Raw genomic sequence first — 23096 nt, forward strand, 5'->3', positions numbered from 1 at the left:
ATGATTCAGGGCTTACTGCTAAGGAGAACAGTCTCCTTTGTGAGAGAAAAGGATACAAGATGTTTTCAATGTTTGGTTAATGAAATTCTGAAGCATCATTAGGTTGGAATATTTCTAGGTAATTTTCATCAATAATCAATTAATTTATAAATTGAACTGGTTTGCTTTCAGCTATAGTCCATTGATTTTAGATAGAGCTCATTGGTACCTGTGCTTGGGTAGTGCTTTGTGGACTATGAAGTAATAAGACCTATATTCTATAATAAAAATAGTTGCCATGTTAGGGCGCCAGGGTGGCTCAGTCAGGTGAGCGTCTGACTTCGGCTTAGGTCACGATCTCACAGTTGGTGAGTTCGAGCCCCCCACTGGGCTCTCTGCTCTCAGCACAGAGCCCACTTCAGATCCTCTGTCCCCCTTTCTGCCTCTCCCCCACTCAGGCTCTCTTTCTCAAAATAAATAAACTTAAAAAAAAATAGTTGCCTTGTTATTTCTGCTCAAAAATTTTAGGGGAGCAGTTTTAATAACTTTACTGAGGTTTATTTTACAAATTATAAAATGCATAGATTTTTAAGTGCAGTGAAGAATTTTACTAAATCTGTACACAATAATCAAGATATAGAACATTTTCTGACCCCAGCAGATTTTCTTGTGCCCCTTCCTCATCCACTTTCCCCTATCCCCCTGCCTTTGATGACATTGATCTGCTTTTGATAAATGTTTTAGGTTTTCTTCCCTGTAGCTTTAAATAAATGGCATCACGTGTATTCTTTTGTATCTGACTTTTTTCTCAGCATAATGTTTTAAATATGTACCCACATCATTGTCTATATTTGTAACTTATTCCTTTTTACTGCTGAGTAGTATTCATGTGGATACACCATGATTTGTTTACCCATTTACCTGCTGATGTTCTTTTGAGCTGTTTCCAGTTGTGGGCTGTAATGAATAAACCTGCTGTAAACATTTGTGTACAAATATTTATTGGGATTTACATTTTTTTTCTTTTGGTTAATACCTGTGATTGCTGGTTCATATGGTAAGATTATGCTGAACTTTATTAGAAACTTCCAAACTGTGCTAATGTGGCTATATTCCATTTTGCCTTCCCACTAGCAATGTGTAAGAATTCCAGTTGTTCCATATTCTAGCCAAAATTCAATATTGACAATCTTTTAAATTTTAGTCCTTCTAGTGACTATTAAATGGTATTTCACTGTCATTTAAATTTTCATTTCCCTGGGAATTAATAACGTTGAACATTTTTTTCCTGTTTATGTTGGCCTTGAATGTGTCTTCTTTTGTGAAGTTCAGTTCCTATTTTTGATACTTTGCATTCTCTGTATTGATACATATGAGTTCTTTAAATATTCTGGATAGAAGCTCATTTTCAGTAATATGGATTGCAAATATTTTCTCCTGGTTAGTGTCATGCCTTTGCATTTTCCTGATCATGTCTTTCCAAGAGAATTTTTTAAATCCTGAAGCTCAATTTATCATTTATGTTATTACTTTTTATGAACTCTCTAAAAAATTGTCTTCCGTAAGGTCACAAAGAGTTGCTTCCTAGAAATTTTATAGTTTTGACTTTTGTGTTTAATTCTAGGTACATTTCAGGCTAGTTTTTGTGTATGGTGTAGGGTAAGATTTGAAAGTGTTGGTCCTTTTTCTCTGATAATGATATTCAGTTATCATATCACTGGTTTTTAAAAAACACTTACCTTTTCACCATTGAATTGCTGTAGCAACTTTTCTAAAATCAAGTAGATATATATTTGTGGGTTCATTTCTGGAATCTTTCTTCTGTTTCATTGATCTGCATCTCTGACTTTTAGCCAATACCACATTGTTTTGATTATTATAGCTTTAGATTAAGTCTTGAAATCAAGTGAAAATTCTTTCACTTTTGTTCTTCATCTTCAGTTTTGATTATTCTTGATCCCTTGAATTTTCACATAAATGTTCAAGACAGCTTACTAATTCCTACCAAAAAAGAAAAAAAAAAAACTGCTCAAGTTTTTACCATAATTGAGTAAAATCTAGAGCTCAGTTTGTGTTTTAACCACACTGAATATTCATATTCATCAATATAGTGTATTTATCCCTTTACTTAGATCTTAGATTTTTCTCAGAAATCTTTTAGAGTTTTCAGTGTGCAGATCTTATAAAAAGTGCTAATTTATCCATAAATGTTTTATGGTTTTGGATACTGTTCTAAATGTTGATTGCTTTAATTTTGGTTTCCATTTTTTTTCTAGGCTATAGAAATATAAATAATTTCTGCATATTGACCTAATATTCTGCAAACTAGCTAAAGTCATTTATTAGTTATTTTTTGTTGAAAATATTTTATTTTTTATCATATTGTGTGATTTTTGAATGATTTTCCTTTGCCAGATACCGGGCTAAGCGTAGAGCAAACATTAGTTCAGTCAATAATTAAACAATTCTTGAGATGGATTCTAGTATTATTTTTAACAGCTTCATTGAGGTATAACTGATGTACAAAAGTACTGCATGTATTTGATGTGTAGAATTTGATGAATTTGTACGTATGCAAACACTTGTAATGCCGTCCCCATAATTGAGATAACAGACATATCCAACACCTCCTAGAGTTTTCTTGTATTCTTGTATTCTGGGTAGGAGCACAATATGACTGCTCTATTTTGAACAAATTTTGAAGTGCACAAAACTGTATTATTAACTCTAGGCACTACTATGTGGTACAGCTGATCTCTAGAACTTATATAGCGTAAGTGAAATTTTATACCCTTTGAATAACACGTCTCCATTTCCTTCATCCCCCAGCCCTTGACAGCCACCGCTGTATTCTCTGCTTCTATGAGTTTGACTATTTTTTTTAAGTTTATTTATTTATTTTTGAGGAGAAAGCATGATCAGGGGAGGGGCAGAGAGAGAGAGAGGCAGAGAGAGAATGCCAAGCAGACTCCACTCTGTTTGCACAGAGCCCAAACTCAAGATCATGACCTGAACCAAAACCAAGAGCTGGTCACTTAAATGACTGAGGCACCCCGGCACCTCTAGTTTGACTATTTTAAATACTTCATAGCAGTGAAGTCATGCAGTATTTATCCTTCTGTGACTGGTTTATTTCACTAAGCATAAGAAATGTTAGAGAGGTTGTGGAGAAATTGGAACCCTTGTTTGTGGGAATGTAAAATGGTACAGCAACAGTGAAAAAATAGTGTGGATAACTCTCAAAAAATTAGAACCTGAACTATTATATGATCTAGCAATTCCCCTCTGGATATATACAGAAAATAATTAAAATCAGGATCTCAAAGAGATGTTCATTGGAGCACTATTAACAATACTGAAAGAGAGAAACAACCCAAGTGTTCATCAAAAGATGAAATGATACAGGCAACTATGGTATATACACACCGTGGAATATTATTAGATGCTTAAAAAATAAGGAAATTCTGCTATTTGCAACACCATTTATTAATTCTTGAATGGCATTTTTGCTCTTAAACCACACTTGCATTCTTGAAATACACTTCATGATGTAATATCCTTTTTATACATTGCTGGTTTTCATTTGCTAATATTTTGTGAAGGCTTTTCACATCTATGTCCATGAAGGTATTATTTTCTTATAATGTCTGCTTGATTTGGTATCTGGATAATGCTTTCTTTGTAAAATTCACCGACAACTTTTCCTTTCTTCTCAATTATTGGATAGAATTTGTGAAAGACTGACATTAATTCTTCCTTAAACGCTTGATGAAATTGTTTAATATGGACAACCAAGCCCTGGTTTTTCTTTGTGGGAAAGTTCTTAACTAAAATTCAATTTCTTTAGTAGATATAGGAATACTCAGATTTTCAGGTTATGTCTGAATCAGTTTTGTAATATGTCTTTTAGTGAAATAGTCTATTTCATCTGAGTTTTAAAATTTATCGGCAGAGTTTTCATATAATCCTTCTATTATCCTTTTAATATCTGTAAGATGTGTAATGTCCTATATTGTATTCCCCAAATTGCTGTTTGTATCTTCTATATTTCTCGTTTTTTTAAATAAATTTAGCAAGTGATTTACCAATTTTATTAGTCTTTGCAAAGTTTTATTGATTTTCTCCACTCTGTTTTCTATTACATTTGTTTCTTCTTATATCCTTAATATTTTTTACCTTTTGCTTACTGTGTTCTATTTGCTCTTCCTTTTTAGTTTATTCATGCAAAAACTTAGATCATTGATCTGACACCCCTTATTTTTCCTAATCTAAACATTTAAAATTAAAACAACATTTTTCCTGCATACACTGCTTTAGCATCATCCCACACATTTTGACATATTGTATTTTCATTTTCATTTAGTATAAAATAATTTCCAATTTCTTTTACAGCTTCTTCTTTGAATCAAGAGTTATTTATACTTGTGTTTTAAACTTTTCAGATACTTGGGGCTTCTATGTATTTTTCTGTTATTGATTTCCATTTTAATTTCAGTTTGGTCAGAAAATATGCTTTTAGGATTTCAGTCTCTTTAAATTATTGAGTTTTAGTTTATTGTCTTTATGGATGTTTCATATGTTCTTGGAAATAATCTGTACTCTGATGATGTAAGGTGGAGTATTCTATAATGTCAATTAGATCAAGTTAGTAGGCGGTGCTATTCAAGTCTTCTGTGAGGTTTCTTATTTTGTGTCAAGAGTATTAAAGTCTCCAGCTACAACAGGGAAGTTTATTTCTTCTTTCAGTTATGTCATATTTTGCTTCAAGTATTTTGAAGATTTATTACTCGGTATGGATACACTTAGAGCTTTTGGGTTGTTAAATTTAATGTTAAACTTTTTAGTTTTTTGGAGAAGGCAAGTGGGTAAGAATATATTTCCAAGACTTGTTTTGGTTGGTTAACTTTCACAAATTATGAATTAAGGTATTATTTCCAAGAGGTATGATCATTAGTTATTTCTGTCAGAAGAGGAAAGGTGACATATATTTATTATAGGATACATCTAAATCACTTCTTTTTATATTCAGGTTTTCTCTGGTACACAAGTCAAAACATCCATTCTCCCCCTAAATTCTGTAAAGATGCTATATCATTTTCAATTTCTTATTTTCCAATTAAATACATGTGCCTTAATAAATGTCATTTTTAAAGTTTTAAATGGAATTATCTTACAGGGAAATTCTTTTTAACATTCTAAGAAATAAATTTGACTCTTAGAAATAACTACTTCTCAAGGTCTCATTGATGACTATATTCAATACCATTTCTTTAGTTTTATTTGCTCTAGAGGAGTTCTTTTGATGAAACAGTTCAAGTCACATAGGAATTTTCTTTCCTCTCTGTGACTGTAAGCAGCCAGTGATCCTTAGAACTCTGGGTCTTGATGAGCCATCACATCAGAGGTAGGTAATCTTTCTTCTGGAATTTGATCAAGGCATATTAATTTATTTATCAGAAATTTAAATCTCTTCTATTACTTAACTGTCATATACAATAATTTAGTAAATCATTCAATTTATTGAAAACCTTTAATGAACAAGGTCGAAAGGAGATAAAAAGGAGATAAAAAGGAGTGAAACATGGTTTCTGCTCACTTGACACTTAATTTGAATAGGGGAACTGCTATAGACTGAGTCCCCCCACCCCAAATTCATCTTTTGAACTCCTATTTCCTAGTATGATAGTATTCAGAGATGAGAACTTTGCGATGCACTTAGGCCATGAGGATGGAGCCCTCATAATGGGGTTTGTGCCCTGATAAGGAGAGACTCACGATAGCATGAGATACATGAGAGCTCTCTCTCTCTCTCTCTTTCAACCATGTGAGGAATCAATGAGAAAGTGGCCATCTACAAACCAGGACATAGGCTCTCAGCAGACACCACATCTGTCACTACTTTAATCTTAGACTTTCCAGCCTCTGGAATTGTGAGAAATAAATGTTGTCTAAGTTACCCCAATCTATGGTATTTATTATAGCAGCCCAAAGTGACTAAGATAGGAGCTAAGACAGAAACATGGAAAATTCAATGGCTTTTGTTAAGACATTTAGAGGTAAGAGAGAAAACTTTTGGATGGCAGTTTGAACAGCAAGATTAAAACTAGGAATAGTCAGGGTTTTGATGTACAAACTTGGCTTGAAGGACAGATTATGAGTTATGGCATTATGAACACAATCATGCTGGAAGAAATACAGTTCATATTCTAGCAGTGGCCAGTGGTTTTGTTCTTTTTGGGTCTTAGATGTCTGTGTAGAGAAGTAGGAGTTAAAGCTGACAAGCTACATTCACAGAATATTGATTTCAGAAGGTGACTGCAAGATTATGTAGTCTAACCTAATTTTATAATTGAGGGAAATGAAGGACACAATTGTTTGCTGTACAGTGCATAGTTCAGAGTTTTTAAAATTCCATTTTACCTTTTCAGAGTGTGTGTCCAGGGGTCATACTTCAGAAAGCCCTGATAAACTTTGCTGTGTGTTCACATTTGATTTGATAAAAAACAGTCATCACTTAAGGTTTTTGAGGAGGCAAGTAACATGATCAGAGTCATGCTAAGGAAGATTCCTCTGATAGCTCTCTGGAGGATGGATTAGGATGGAGAGAGCCTAATGATGGGAAATAAGTTATGAGTTGATTTTATAGCCCAGAAGAGTAATAAAATTCTATGCTATAATGATGACAATAGTAATAAGAGGATATATATATATATGTATATATATATTTACATATATATTTACTACTCATATATATATGTATATATATATATGTATATATATGTACCTCTATATATACTATATAGATTATAGTATATACTATACTTTGGTTAGTGTTACCAGTTGAATATTTGTCTTCCACTAAAATTCATGTTGGAGCCCTAATCTCTAATGTGATGGTATTTGAAAGTGGAGCCTTTGGTAGATCATTAGGTGTTTCACAAAGGTGTGAACCACTCATGAATGAGATTAGTGACCTTATGAGAAGACACATGAGAGAAATGTGAAGATACAGCAAGAAGAATTCTTCCTACAAACCAGGAAGAGGGCCCTCACTTGACATAGAATTTGCAGGCAACTTGGTATTGGATTTCCCAGTCTCCAGTATTGTAAGAAATAAATTTTTGTTGTTTAAGCCATCCAGTCTCTGGTAATTTGTTACAGCAGCCTGAGCTAAGAGACTTAGGGTAGAAGTGGCTGGATGTATTGTCTAACTGAGTGTGGGATACCAAAATGAAGAACCAGTGGACAATGACTTGGAAACGTGGAGTCACGATGATCTGGAGGAAGGCAGCATTATTGCCAGAAATAGGTCAATGCACTGACCTAATAAGAATCATATGTGTACGTGCGCACATGCACACACAGGCAGACACAAAATCATTCAGAAAAACTTTATTTCCACTGTGGAGAAAGCATCTCTCAAAGAGCTGGGTCAGCTAGATGAGCTAGGAATTGGGACACGGAGACAATTCCTCTGTAGCCATTATCCAAGAGGGCTGACTGTGTGGTGGAGATTTATCAGACGACAGGTCAGACATTCAGAGGATGGAAGCCTGTCTCTCTCTCTGGACCAACCTCATGTTTTATGTACTAGGAGGAAATACAAATAAACATATATATCTTATGTCAAATGATGGCGCTGAACCCATTGGTCTATAGGATGAAATATCTTGCTCTAGAAACATGTATCCTGACTCAGTCAAATTTTCTTTGCATTGCTTTAAGGATTTTGGCTAGACACACAAAGGCTATGTGTGTCATATCATATGAAATTATATGAAAGGTCTAGGTTAGGATTGAGAAGTTATGTTAGCTACTTGAGAACTAAATTTCTCTAGCTACATTGCAACCCCCCTTTTCTATGGTTCAAGCAAATACTTTTACTCGTTCTAGTAGCCACTGGTTATTTTTGCTAAACTCCCTATTCTCCTATTCGAAAGGAAAAAAATAAGGCATTGTTATAGTAAAAACAGTTTGTGTGTTCTCATTCTTCCTACTTGGGAGACCAAAACTTGTAAAAGGCTGGTTTTACAGTAAAAACCTTCACTACTGTAATCATTCCAGATCTATCAGGTCAGTTCATTAGTTTTAGACCATCTGCTGCCCTCTTGTGGCCTTATAATCCACCTACCTATGCTCCAACTCCAAGCCTTTAATGGTTTTTGTCAGTTGAAATGGTTTCATCAGTCATATAGAAACTGACATGTCAAACTATAATTAACCTCCTTCTTACAGTACTTTATTACACCTTTGTATTTTGTGTCAATTTGGCTCTAAAATATGTAGATATTATATAATGTTCACGATCATTTTAAAGAAAACAAACCCTAATACATTATGGATTGAGTATGTCTTCTGGGAAATTTGGAAGTAAGGCCTTCTTTAACTTTCTCAAGTGGAGTGTTAGATTAGCCATTTTATATTATGAAATAATGTTCAAATATAGAACAACACTTGCCACATAGTAAAATATATAAAGTTGTAAAAATGCTCTAAGAAAGCCATTAGGTAAATTCTTGATCAAAGTGTTTTTCTTAAAGCATATCTTCATATAATACCACTAGTAATAATGGAAAAAAGAAATTGTTTCAGGTAGAATTATTAATTATGTCTTTTTAATAGGTTTTGAAAATTTGGTTTTCTGAGAGTTTCTAAATTTCAATACCAAGTAATACATGAACTGATACGTTCATCTTTAAAGTCATTACACTTCATTTTATAGCCTTCTCTTTTATATCAAGATTCCACTGTTCTCTTTTGGTCAAAAGAATAAAAGCCAAAGCTAAACCAAGTATAAAGAATCCTTTTATTAAATTTGACGTGCATGTCCCTGATATTTCTCATTGCACTGCCTTTTATTTTCAGCTTCTCATTACCATTTTAAATTAGGAGCAGAGATATTTAACTTATTCAATATAATGCTTTAATGAAAACTAAAGAGCTAATTCAGAGTAGCACCATAGACCTAGCTACTCTGAATATTCAGCAAAGCTGACAATTCCATTTAAGGGAAGCATTTCTTTCTTTCTTTCTTTCTTTCTTTCTTTCTTTCTTTCTTTCTTTCTTTCTCTCTTTCTGGCTGTTGTTTAAAGACTATATTAGGTAATTCAAATGTTTCTATTAAAATGATTCCTAATTAAAATATTCGAGAAGATGGAGAGAAAGGAAACAGAAATTAAACGTTAAAGTCTGTGCTACCACTGCAGTGTTGATATTTGAGACATCGCTGCTCTGTAACACTCAAGACACAGATCAAGTTTGTGCTTAGGGCTCAGCAAACAAGAACAGCCAATCTTTTTTGATGATTTTATATATGATTTCTTTTTAAAAAATCAAAGTCTCTATGGGAAAAACCAGAAGCACTGCAATTCCTAACACTTATTTTATGGCTTAGTACTGTTCATGGTTTGAATGTATGTGGCATACGTTCTTTTTAAGTATTTGGGGTCCATAAAGGTCTTAAACTAGCTCTTATTATCATCACACCAAATGATAAAACTGATTCTTTGGAAACCTAGAATACAGAATAATGACTGAATGAGCAAAATATGGGCTGTACAATTATTTCTTAACTAATGGCTGTCATGTTTACTTGATCATGTATTGCTGATAATTGATCACAGCCTACAGCTGTTTACCAAAGATAAGTGCCCTTTCTCTATGTGCCTTACTGTCTTCATCTCTGGAATGGGAAAGATGCCTGTGAGAGTATCTAAAGTGTGATATATATCTGATTAAATCTAAAGGTTTCTTTCCTTCAGAACTGAGGGCAGCAGGCAGACTTTTCTCCTCTGGCATAAATTTGACTGCTCAGCATTTTAAGCTCTCCTATGACCTTTCCTCTTTACCACCACAGGATAATCTACCCTGGAAGATAGAGCCAAACGGGGTTGTCTTAGGTTATTTTCGAGCAAAGAATGACTCTTCTAGTTACTACTTTAAACACAGAACCTTCCTCGTTATCAAATAAATGCATTGAGTCTAACCTTATGTATGCAAAAACTAAGTTTTTCCCATCTGAAAGATGGTTAGTCTGTGTTTAGTGCATAAAATCTGCCCCAGTTGTTTAAATGAAATAAACGTGAGCTATCTCTTTCTAGGAGATCATATTCGTTTATTATTTTAGCATTCCAGTCACTGAACCTACATGCATCCCTGACCTAAAAGAAAATATTTTTCTTTGCGAGGTATTTGTTTTGAAGAAATAAGCAAACAAAGAAACATTAAGCAGGGAAAATTCTGGCCTGCAAACTCTAGTCTCTCCTTAATAAGCACCTCTAGTCTGAATATATGCATGATACCAAGGAGCCAAGCTTTATGTGTGTAAAAATGAACCGTAGATATTTTTCTTCCAATGCAAAGAATAGATGTTATTTCTCACTGCCTTTCCTCAGGGTTTCATGGGACAAGGAAATAAGCAGTTAAAAACAATTACATGTGTAAAGTAGCGTGGTATGAGTTGTCCCAAAGGTTAAACAAGAACCTGGATCATTGAAAGTTGGATTAAAAATTGTGTTACAAATTTGCATTATAAAATTGGAACTCCCTAACTCGTTGTGTTGCTCACTTTAAAAATTCATAAAATGAGAAAGGTGCCGTGCCCTCATTAGAAATTTAGTGTGATTATTTGGAAAAAAATTTAAATTATGAATCACATGAAACCTTTCAAATGCAGTATGGGGGGGTAGGGGACTTTATGCACCAAATCAGAAAGACAATGTCTCAAAGACAAGATTTTTAAAAAGCAATTAATTTGGATCAAACACAAATATATGGCAGTAGAAATATCAGACACGTTTATCATTCAGTATGCATTAGAGATTAGTTCTTATTCGATTTTTATTAAGCATGTATTTATTAAATAATATTATTTTTATGTCCAACTCATGCTCTTTTCTATGAATGAACCATGATTTGTTATCAGAAAGGTTTAGCTGGAACTGTGCTGTTTTAAAAAACCAAACAAATCACCTCCCTGCGTCCCTCTCTCCCCACTTCCTCCCTTTCTCCTTCCCTTGCTTTCTTCCTCCTTCCTTCCCTTTCTTCGTTCTTTCCTTCTTTCATCCCACTTGTCTCCTTTTCTTTTCCTTTCTGTATTCTCGTGAAATGCCCATGTGCACAAGCAGGACGGATGCCTTATCCTGTGAATAAACTGGCAGTGTTGATCTACAGCTGTATGCAGACCACATCTTTCTTCCAAAGCTGCAAGGCGCACATTTAAACTCAAATCTCAGAGATTGCAGCACCTAGATTGCAGTACAAATTGGTATGACCAACCAGACCCAGCAACCATCGATCTTCATTCTTTCTGCCACCCTGGAAACTGAAACCTTTTGTAGCAAGAGGTAACTAAAATTCTGAAGTCGACTTGCAATAAAGGGAAGCAACAACTTTAAGATTGGACTGAAATATCTGACAGCTCTCTGAAACAAAACAAAAACAAAATGTACCCAGGTTTCAGTTACGCTCTATTTGGTTTCTTTTCTTGTTAAATAAGCGCTGGCATATAACTCATTAGACACCTTGTGGGCAGCCCCACAAAGATGTGGGCAGTTCAATTTAGAGTAAGTGGGAGGTGTATAATTCAGCATTTATGCTTCCGGATAAATCAGGCTTCAGCATGTGAGACTTTTGCCATACGCTTCAAATATTCTTATTTCCCTAGCTGCTGGCTCAAATTTGAATTTAAACAGGCACATAAACAATACATGGTGGGAAAAATAAACAACTTTTTCTAAAACAATTTCCATTAATAATGAAACCTTCTTTGAGGCAGTAAACTGAGAGAACTTTCTCTGATTTGTTCCTTCAGTTTGGATGTGGATAGGAAGATTGTGTCCAGGAAGCCAAAACCAGAAGATCATCTGTTTAATCCACTCCCAGGTAGTTCTAAAATATTTTTACCTAGCCTTAGAAACATTAACTGTTGCTCAGAGAATGTATTTTTAACAGACGCTTCGGCGTATTCTGTCTGCTTGGTATCCCATCATTTCTGCCCTGCTGAGGCCTTTCCGGACATAGACAATATGCCCAGACCAATGGTCACATGTCTCTAAGGATGAATTGACCTAAATCCCTTAAATGGTCAGACAGGGGACCAGACATGATTGTGGATTTTCCTTGTATCAGGAAAAACAAAGACAACAAACAAACAAACAGAAACTGGAGTGTCCCTTATTTGAGAATCATCCCTTCTCCCATGAAGATGATTAGAATGTTGTAGAATGTGGTTTCCACAGTTATCAAAACGAAGTTCCTTACTAAGCATCAACAACCAAAATAAAACAGCAACATGCTGTTATTTCCCAACCAAATTTCCAAAAATTTACAAATCAATAACTGATTTACCCAATGCTAGTGATGGTTGCTAAGGTACTGGCATTGCTACTTGGCGTAGACTATTAGCAAAAAATGGCAGGAGCTATTCTCCTATCTGAAGACACACCCCTGGTGTGTTTGCAATTCCTCTCATCAAGGGGTGGACTCTACTTGCCCTCCTCTTGAATCAGGGCTGGCTTTGTGACCTTGCTTTGACCAACGGAATGCAATAGAAGTGATGTTTATACCGAACATACATATTTTTTTATGTCTGTGTAGGAAATCCTGGAAGGCTTTCTTTCTCTTTAATCCTTGGCATCGTAGAGAATCACCTGCCACTTCCTCCAAAGATCACTAGTCATTACCTTATTGAGATGGAGTCTATTATTAAACCCATTCTCATCATTCTGATCCAGGTTAAGGATTCAGGTTTCTCCTATCCTCCCTCAGAGAGACTGGTGTCTATTACTTAATTTCATATATAGTTTATAGTTAGAATACACATTTTGACCAACCTCTATAGTTAGTGCAGGGCCAGACTAGGATAGGGTAATTAAGGCAAGAGAAGCACTTGTGTCAGGTACAAAATTTAAGTGGGGGAACAAAGCACAATTACTAAGAGAAATAATAGTTTAATGCAATATTTTTAAAAAAACTAAAACTAGGGGCTACTGAATGGCTCAGTCAGTTAAGCGTCCGGCTCTTGGGTTTCGGATCAGGTCATGATCTCATACTCTGAGTTCGAGCCCTGCATCAGGCTCTGTGCTGACAGCTCAGAGCCTGGAGACTGCTTCAGATTCTGTGTCTCCCTCTCTCTCTGCCCCTCCCATGCTCATACTCTGTCTCTCTCTGTCTCAAATATAAATAAAAACATTTAAAACAATTTAAATTTGCCACTTTTACTTGTGAGCTCTTGGAGGATTTATCCTCTCCAAATCTGTTTTTTTTTACCTATATGATGGAATTACTATTTTCATTGGGTCATTTAAAAGATTAAGATGAGCAACCAAAGTGGTTAGTTAGCATGTTCTTACCATATATTACTACTCAGTAAGTGTTATTGATTTCTCACTCTTTTTTTCTAGGTATGTATTTTTCTCTTTTGAAATGTATCATTCATTGAACAGGTACTTATTTTTTAATGGTTTTTTGTTTTGTTTTGTTTTGTTTTTTTTTATTGAGAGAGACCGACAGACAGACAGAACATGAGCAGGGGAGGGTCAGACAGAGAGGGAGACACAGAATCCAAAGCAGGCTCCAGGCTCCGAGCTGTCAGCACAGAGCCCATCGAGGAGCTTCAACTCACAAACTGTGAGATCATGACCTGAACCACCCAGGCACCCCGAAAAAAACACTTTTTTGAATGCCTGTCAGTGTTCTTGGGATTGCTCTTAGCAATGTTTTTGGAATTATAACTATAATGGTAAGAGAAATCAGCATGGGCCTGGATGTTGTAACGATGTTGTAAGACTCTTTAGAACATTATTCCAAGGCCTACAGCTTAATAGGTAGGTGAGCAAATGTCCCTTTCCCCCCTGTGTACTGTATCAATGATTTCTAAGGATAATTTAGTCTAACACTCTGCAAGAGATTTAGAGTCTTTGCCAATGGTTCTGTTTTCTAGAAAAGAATTATAAGTTTCTGAGCACAGCATTCCATCAATTATTTAGAATTAGTATTTGGCATTAAAAAACAGACCATTTTAACCTGAATATGACTTTGAGTAGCCTCCTGATGTCTGTAATCACTTCTCCAAAATTCTTTATAATAGGAGCACCTGGGTGGCTCAGCCGGTTAAGCATCTGACTCTTGATTTCGGCTCAGATCTCAGGGTTAGGAGATCAAGGCCTGTGTTGGGCTCCATTCGTGCTGCATAGTGCAAAGCCTGCTTGGGATTCTCTCTCTCGTTCCTTATCTTCCTGACCCTCCCACTTTGCATGAGCTCTCTCTCAAAAACAAGTAAATAAACTATATTTATTTGTTTTTGAGAGAGAGTGTGAGCTCTTTATTTTATTTTATATTATATATAGGATCAATCAGACTACATTTAGACTACATTTGGACTTTTGTTTATTTGTTTGTTTTTGCTGTTTCAGAAATCACTGAGCTCGTTCTATGCACCCATTCAGAATATTGGGGTGAGAGATGATGACTTCCCTAGTGTAAAATCAGAATGCCAGTGTCCAACCCTTATTTATTCCTTTGAATAATAATGTCCCCTATATCCTGGGATCCAGGACAAAAGGCTTGATATGCTTGACTTTTAAATTATAGGTATTCTTTAAAAGGAGAGAATACATAATGGAAAGCAGTTAGGGTTGAGATTATGCCATAAAGATGAGCTGTTGGCTTTTGGAAGCAACATCTGGAGACTTGGTGCTCAGGATTTGTATATGCCTCTGTTTAGAATTTGAGAAGCAAACACAGCCCATAGAAATCTTTGGTGGAATTGCTATCCAGAGCTGAAATATAAGGTTTGTTTATTTATAGCTCTAACATATTAAATATTAATTTCAAATATCAAAGAAAGAATCATTCACTCAAAAAACATGTTTTAGGTTTCTAGTTTTATTCAGGCTTAATGGCAATTGCCTAGAAATACTAAAATAGACTGAAATACGTCTTTGAAGGGTAAGAATTTGGGAGGATAAATTTGGGAATCTAAAACACCACTGTAGTGAGATATATTTTGGTGAGTTTTAAAACAAGAGTACACATTTGTCAGGCAGATAAATAGGGATGGTGATGATCCATGATTAGAGGGGTTAATTCCAAGTAGACATTGGGAAAGGCAAGGGGTGGTGCAGTATATACTGTGTACAATGAATTATAACAATGACTGTGGCGTAATACTCAAGCAGAGGTGGAGATAAATACTCAAGATGAAAAGAGAGTAGAGACCACTATATAAAGGATATTCTAAAGCTTATGATGGAGTTTTTAAGTCAGTCATTTGTGTATCATTTTTACAACTATAACTTATGTCTATAGTCCATGGGCTATTTCCTTTGATATTTGCTTTAAGTCAATCCATTTTTTAATTGCATGACCTTACATTTTAAATCTTATATTTGTCCTATAAATATAAAATCAGGACCTCTTTCTGCAAGTTATAAATGGAAAGTAATATCTCAAAACTTATACAAAAATTATCCTTAAAGGCTAATCAAATACAGTTAACTGCCACTTAGAGTTTTATGGTTGTAGGTGCCATTCACTGAATTAGCTTAGGATGGTAAGAGAAGTCAATATTGTGAAGATTAGGAGGTCGGCTTTTGGTATGACACCTTTGAAAGGGCAGTGTGTGGGGACTCAGAAAGAAGTTCAGAATTAAAGATAGTCCTAGAAGTTTAACTCAGAGGCACATTAACCTGCAGGAGGAAGTTGACGTTCTAAGAGTGAATGACCCCAAAAGTTTACAAGGGTTTAATTAGTCAATGAGCAGATTAATAAGAGATTCATCTAGGTTATCAGTATTACCTGGACTGGTAACAAATTAAGAATACTGGTTTTCCGTTTTTGCTTTTCTCCTCCTCCTCTCCCCCGCTCGTCATCCTCCTCCTCCTCCTCCTCCTCCTCCTGCTGCTGCTGCTGCTGCTTCTTCTTCTTCTTCTTCTTCTTCTTCTTCTTCTTCTTCTTCTTTTCCCACCTGTATTCCAATCCAAAAGTAACTAACATTGTCTTCCATCACCCAAGAACAGAACTGATAAGAAAGATAACTTTTATCTTTGGGGCATGCCCTCCTAATGTTCAACTTCTATATCATGGTGATAACTTTCTTTTCATTTTTCCTTTCCTCCTTGATGCCTAAATGTTCATGGCTAGACTCTGGCCTAGGACTTTCATGCTCTTTCTGAGTTGCCCTGCTTTACCTACATGTTGAAGTTGCCCTCATGTGCAACTCCTACCCCCACGGATTCCTCCCTTGTGTCACCTTTGAAATGACTTCTGCCTGTATTGTATATTTTTGAGGCCTCAGTCCCTCTGATTAATAAATTGATACTAGATGCAATAAATATTAGAGAAGCATGATAATATTATATTAGTATAAAAAACACTTCTTAGATCAGCAAAAACAGGAATATTTTAACAATGACTTTCTGGAAAGAGTATCTTTAGTCTTCTACTCTAACCTACCATTGACACTGAATTTCAGTGAATTTCAAACCAAATGTGGGAGAGGTCACATTCTGCATTTTCAGTCCATGGTGGCAGAGAATTTCAGCCCAATGTGGTACCCATCTGAGTTGTAAGATGTTTCTCTTGATGAAGGTAGGAGTTAGTATGTTGGGTCTGTTTGTGATACCCATAAACCATTTGAGACTTGCAACAACACAGTGACAATGGAATGAAAGCTTGCTAGATTGAGAAGGACAATTCAGGGAGTTAATCTTCCAGGCTAAAGTCAAGATTGTCAGAGAATGTGGAAGCAGTATCATCAGGCAGTCCAGTGTGCTTACAGCAGGGTAAACATGTAGCCCACACAGTATCTAATAAAACACAGACAACTCTTATGGTAATAGAAGAGCTTGATGCTGGAGGGATTAGGCCTGATAAGAGGGCAGTAGTATATGAAGTCTCATATGCATTCTGTCCCTTCTATACCCTACGCTATTTTAATTTTGAATTTGATTTGCCCTCATTCATAGGCTGCATTGCAAAGGGCTCCAAATCCTTTTCCTCATTGGAATATCTTTACCTCATGTTCTAAAATACTCTTTCCAAAGGCACTTTTTCCAAAGGTTCCTTCTTTTGTGTCTCCCCTGCAGCATTTGACCCACTGCCTTGTACATAGACTGCCCCCAGTAAATTGTGGTGGCTGATGATTTAAGTATTTTTTTTAAATAAAGTTCTAAAAAGTTCTAGAATACACTAAGTAGGAATGTGGATGTGAAGGAATTAGATTGACAATAGCCAAAGCCTATAATAGACAGTGTGCTGTTAAAAAGTAATGTCATTGACTTTAAAATAAATTGGGTGAAATAATTCATCTTTATGATGCATTAAGACAGTTCTGCTAATGAGACATGCAAATGTTGATGCCATATCTTCTAAAATGTGATTGGATGAGGTAATAGAGTTGGTCAATAAATCAGTTTTGAACAAAGAAGCATAACCATAAAAATTCAGTACAACATAAATTAATATATCTGTTATTGAAAAGATTAATTCTGAGATTATGATTAATATAATTAATTGTTAGATTTCAATATAATGGGGGATTTTATCCTCATTCTGGGATTAGACAATGGAGTGAGTAAAATATATTTTTTTGTCCCAAGCAGTGATGCTGCAACATGATATCAAAAGTAAAAATGCAGGGTCAGAGTTAAATAATAAGAATTTACAAAGGCAAGAGACCTAGAGGCTAGTTCCCATTCTATTTCCAAGTCATATGAGGCAAATCATCTTTGGGGTTTGGGGGGTTCAGATCAGTCTCTAATTTAGCAATTCAAAAAGATTTGTTGAGCTCCAACTTCATTCCAAGCATTTTTGAGGCAGGTGCCCATCAACCTGAAATGTTTTTTATCCTTAAAAGTCCCTTTTCCATATCTAGATTTTATGATTTTACTACCTATAACTGTGCTTTGTAATATTTCAACCTGCTGAAGCTGTGTTTTAAACAACTGTGACACAGAATCAGATATATACCCACATCAAAGCAGTGATTCAGGTGTGGAGGACTCATTCTCCATCTGTTTGATAATCCCTTCCAAACTTTCTCTTACCCTACTCCCGAAGAACTCTATGGTATATAGTCAATTACAATTTAATGTGAACTTGACTGACCTAGACTAAACTCATCAACATTAGTTTAATAGAAAGAAAAAGTAAATAAAGTACCTGTAATATGTGAAGATATACATCTTTCCCTTGCTCCAAATATATCAATGTTTTCATACTTTGGCAACATTTATTCTCATCTTTTTTTCCTGCTTCTTAATTTGGGTTTACTTTCTCTGTGTTAGTCAAATTTTCTACTACTCCTCAGCATAATGCTGAAATAATTAGACTGATTTTCTTTATCTTAAGAACTCAGCACTGATTCTTGCCACAATACATCTACTAAGGTGAATCCATTGTTTTATGAAGTCATCTCCATTCTTTTCCTAATTATTTCTCAGAATTAAGTAGCTGTCCTTGACTGAATTCTTCCAACTCAATTTATTTAAAGTCTTATGAATTAAGCACTAAATTGTATATTGCTTTGTATTACTTTCTATTATTTTATGTCTAGCTCTTTTGGCTCCCAAACTATTCTCTTGATAGCCATGTGTAATCAACATGAGAAAAACCCTTATTTTTTTCTGTCCTTCTTTAACAAATTTGTCCACCTAATCAAAGGCCTTGAAAGTTGCCAGAATTTAATTTACATAGTGCTCAAGGCTTGGTGGTGCCTCCATTTTGAATACTGTAACTTTTCACAGATTTTCCAACTGACCCCAAGTCATGAAGACCGTGACATGACTTAGAAATATCTGCTTCAGCACTGTTCACATTATCATTGCCTTAAATGCCATAGTCGTACTTCTTTCTGGAATATAGGCTAAGCTATGAAATCCCTAAATTTATAGGGATATTCCAGTTTTATTCATACTTTATACACATTATGCCTAATTTTAGAGAAAATCTAGGTCTCCAAATCATGATGTCAAACAGGCATACATTTGATTGAATATAGTGCTGACATCTAAGGGAATCAGATTTGATGGCTTGGTCCTAAGAATGGGAGTTTCGGGGGTTATGTCGGTGCTCTCAAATCAGAAAGAGAGCAGGTGGGGATGATACTCATCTAAAAAGGGTGGAGATGGTTGAGACCTTAAGAATCGGAAGGTGACAAGGGCAGGCAAATGTCTAGGTCTCTAAAAACTAACCAGGTTTTATCCCCTAAAAAAGTGATTAAATACCAATCAGTAATGAGGGCAGAAATCCATACATTTTGACTAGGAAAGGGAAACAGAGATGTAAAAAGGGGCTGTGGATCTAGAGGCCAAAGGGGAATTCAGGACTCAGATCCAGGATCTTCAACCCTGAGTTTATAGTGGGATAACAAATTTAAATCACCAGGAACAATATCTTTCTTACACATTTTATAAATAGTAGAGTGTCTCTGAGCATGTAATAAGCACTTGATGATTAATGACATGTGATTGCACTGTTAGAATCTTAAATTAAACCAGCCAATATTATTTTTAATTTCTATCTTCTCTATCGTGTTTATCCTTTAAAAGGATATTTGTATTTTCATCTTAAACATAGAAAATAGCATCATTATTTTATTTGTTCTTCCACAAAGCAGAATTTTTTCAATCTCTATGTTTAGAAAATAGTATGGATAATAATTCACATTTTTTCATCCATGAAAGCCTATGTACTGAATGCAATAGAATAAAATCTTACAGGTGATGAAGTGAATATATTTTTTTACATTCAATGATTATCACACTAAAATAAGTCTAGAATAAAAGAGCTTCTGAAATATATGTGTCATTTACTTCAATTTATTAATAAAGAAATCTTTAGGTAGGGAGAGGACAATGACTCTGCAGCAGATTTAAGTAATAATATTTTAATCTCTCTGTTTTGTTTATTCAGAAAAAGTGTGTGATATATTGCTGAAACATATCTTATGTAGGAAATAAGTAGTAATGAAATAATTTTGAAAAAACAGAACTTTTGTTTCCTAAACAATTGCGGAATATTATGCATGAGGCATGGTTAAGAAGTCTATTACTAATGGTGTCAATGTTATGGCAATTTCATTTCAGACCAATTCTATGTGAGTGCAGACAAAATGTGTTGCATAACACAGAGATTTTTTTTTAATTTATTTCATTTTATTTTTGAGAGAGACAGAGTGTGAGCTGGGGTGTGGCAGAGAGAGAGGCAGACAGAATCTGAAGCAGGTTTCAGGCTCTGAGCTGTCAGTTCAGAGCCCAACATGGGGCTTGAACTCACAAACTGTGAGATCATGACCTGAGCTGAAGTCAGATGCCCAACCAACTGAGCCACCCAGGCACCCCATGCAGAGATGTTTTGAAGTCATAGTTGACCTTCTAAGAGTTACAGCACTGATAGAAATGGTGGAAATCCTTTATTTTCTAGACAGAAGAATGGTCTGTTTATAGGGTCCTTTAAAATATGTAAGGCACTTTCATTGTGTTTTTGTATCCAAACTGGAGAAAAATCTGGGGTAATGCTTTGTACTTATCATAGTAGTACAGAAACTGAGCTTCAGCAATTTAATTGACTTGTTTCAAGGCAAACAAAATTGCAGAGCCTAGCCTCAAACAAACAAGTTTTCAACTCCTAAACATTACTGTCCTCTCTCCTAATAGTCTGTGTCCTCTGTCATAATAGTCTTTGTCAGAATGTTGCAGATGTAATTGGATGAAGCCTTGTGCTATGGAAAAACATGCCAACAGTTTTCTAGGTTTTTAAATAGATTTTTCAGACCAACACCATATTTTCAGTTTACCATTTGCACTTAGAGAACACAACTTGTCAAAACCATAGGTGGTGTGTGCTTCACAGGACCTCGACGGGAACATGAGGGGTGCTCTGTGTGATGGTTAGACAGGTGTTTTCAGACTGTGAAAAATCCATTAAAATTCACTATCATCTGTGCTTTTGCTGTATGTGTACCATATTGTAATAAAACTTTAAAGTGTCATTCAGTTTAATATATTTGAAAGGCAATGGGATTTATGAACATTGTATTATGCAGATTTTAGAGTTTGGAATTTTATAAGATATTGGAGCAGAAACCATATTTGTTGTATGGTTATTTGACTCTTAAGTATATTTAAAATACCTACCTCCCTCACAAGTCACTCATGCTCACACACACACACACACAGTGAAATAAAAATGATAAAAATATTATACACAGTATCAAAAAGATTTACAATTGTTCTTGGGAGAGCACATAACTATACATCATGGACAAATCAAGAAGTAAATGCCAGAGAAATTAATGTTAGATAGAAAATTCTCAAGTTGAGCTACAAATACAAATTGAAAGGACGACGTTGAGTTCCTAACCTGAGACATGAGATAAAACATTCTGAATAAATGCCTTAAATGTTGTAATAGACATAGTTGTTCTACACCTCCAAGGATGATTTAAAATACATTCATATATTACTGAGATATTATCTATCACATATAAGAAATTTAAGCCAAAATACCTTACTTACCAAAAAATACCTTTTGTGACAAATGTGAAACTAATGTGACAATTCAAGGTCTCAAGAAGATTTTCCTCAGTAATGAGATACTTTGATACCATCTACTGAAAAAAGAAAAAAGGTAGAAAAGAAATTGCCTCAGGGTTTGAAGGCCAATCTTATTAAGAAAGAATATATATAAGATGGGCAAAACTTGTTAATTGTAGTCCTGATCTGAGATTATAATTTTAATATCACTGTTACTGACAACAAAAATTACCTTGCCTACATAGTGGTTTTGGAAATGGATGTGGTATTCAGGTTGAGGTAAAACACATGATAAAACATAGCATTTTATTTTAAATAAGAAGCAATCATATGCATAAAGCAAAACTTGCTGCACTTGCAAAAAAGGCGATGGTCTTTTTGGTAATTCTGACCTTGTTTAGAACTGTGAGGGAAAAACATGTGGGCACAAAGCAAGCAATGAACAAAGAAATATTATAAACAATATGGAAAGGTAGACCTCATTGTTTCTGGTCAATTTGAGAAGAGGAAAACTTTGTGTGAGCTCTACAGTTGAATGAGGCTAGAAAGAAATGTGAAGACCTGGTTATAGTTTTGGGGATCTTTCTTTGCTCATTTATAAATAAAGGTATCATATCACAAGTTTGTCCTAGTCTACCTAAAAGCAGAGGCTTAAAAGAATAGAAATTACAGGATCACAAGGATGTGACCAGCTTATTTTGTTCACTCTTTACTCCATCATAAATTCTTTCTAAGAAAGACATACTAAATTCAGTTGATACTATTAAGAACCAAAGTTAAGATGTGATTATTGCTATTGATGTTAGATGAGCAACGAAAGCAAAATGTCTGAGTGTTTCCAAACAACAACATCCAAGGTTACTAAATGAGATACTTTGAGTTCCTTATGCTAAGGAAACCAACAAGGTATGGACCTTGTGTCAACTTTCATATTTTCTGTAGATTAATTACTAAAAGTTATGTTTCTTACTAATGTAATATGTTTATAAAGGAAACTAGGGGTGCCTGGGTGGCTCAGTAGGTTAACTGTCTGACTTCAGCTCAGGTCATAATCTCACAGTTTGTCAGTTCAAGACCCTGGTCAGGCTCTGTGATGACAGCTTGGAGCCTGGAGCTAGCTTCTGATTCTGTGTCTTCCCCCCACCCTGCCCCTCCACCACTCATGCTCTGTCTCTCTCCCTCTCTCAAAAATAAATAAACATTAAAAAATTTTTTTAAACTAAAAAAAAAAGAAAAAGAAAAAGAAAACTAAATTTAAACCTAAGACTATCTTTAAAAATAAAGCCTATTATAAAAAAAAAGTGATGGTAAGAAACATAAAAGGACTGGTATCTAAAATATACACAGATAAATGAAAACTCAACAGAAGTAAACAACCCAATTAAAAAATAGCAAAATACTTGAACAGATACCTCATCAGCGAAGATACACAGATGACAAAGCATATGAAAAGATGATCATCATAACTTCTCATCAGGGAATTGAAAATGAAAACAAAAATGGGATGTCACTACATACCTATTAGAATAGCTACATTCAAATATCTGACAATACAAATGCTAATAAGGATACAGAGCAACA

General features: G+C 35.0%; 1 long non-coding RNA gene across 1 annotated transcript in view; it reads left to right on the plus strand.

The window, feature by feature from the left end:
* Positions 1–23096, plus strand: part of LOC128316008 (uncharacterized) — a 209729-nt gene that overhangs the window by 164163 nt on the left and 22470 nt on the right. Inside the window, exons 3-4 of the long non-coding RNA XR_008299326.1 lie at positions 11106–11324; positions 11792–11862. This is a non-coding gene — a long non-coding RNA (uncharacterized LOC128316008). The remainder of the gene's footprint in view (positions 1–11105; positions 11325–11791; positions 11863–23096) is intronic.

The sequence above is a fragment of the Acinonyx jubatus genome, chromosome B3 (genome assembly GCF_027475565.1).
Source record: "Acinonyx jubatus isolate Ajub_Pintada_27869175 chromosome B3, VMU_Ajub_asm_v1.0, whole genome shotgun sequence".
Classification (NCBI taxonomy): domain Eukaryota; kingdom Metazoa; phylum Chordata; class Mammalia; order Carnivora; family Felidae; genus Acinonyx; species Acinonyx jubatus.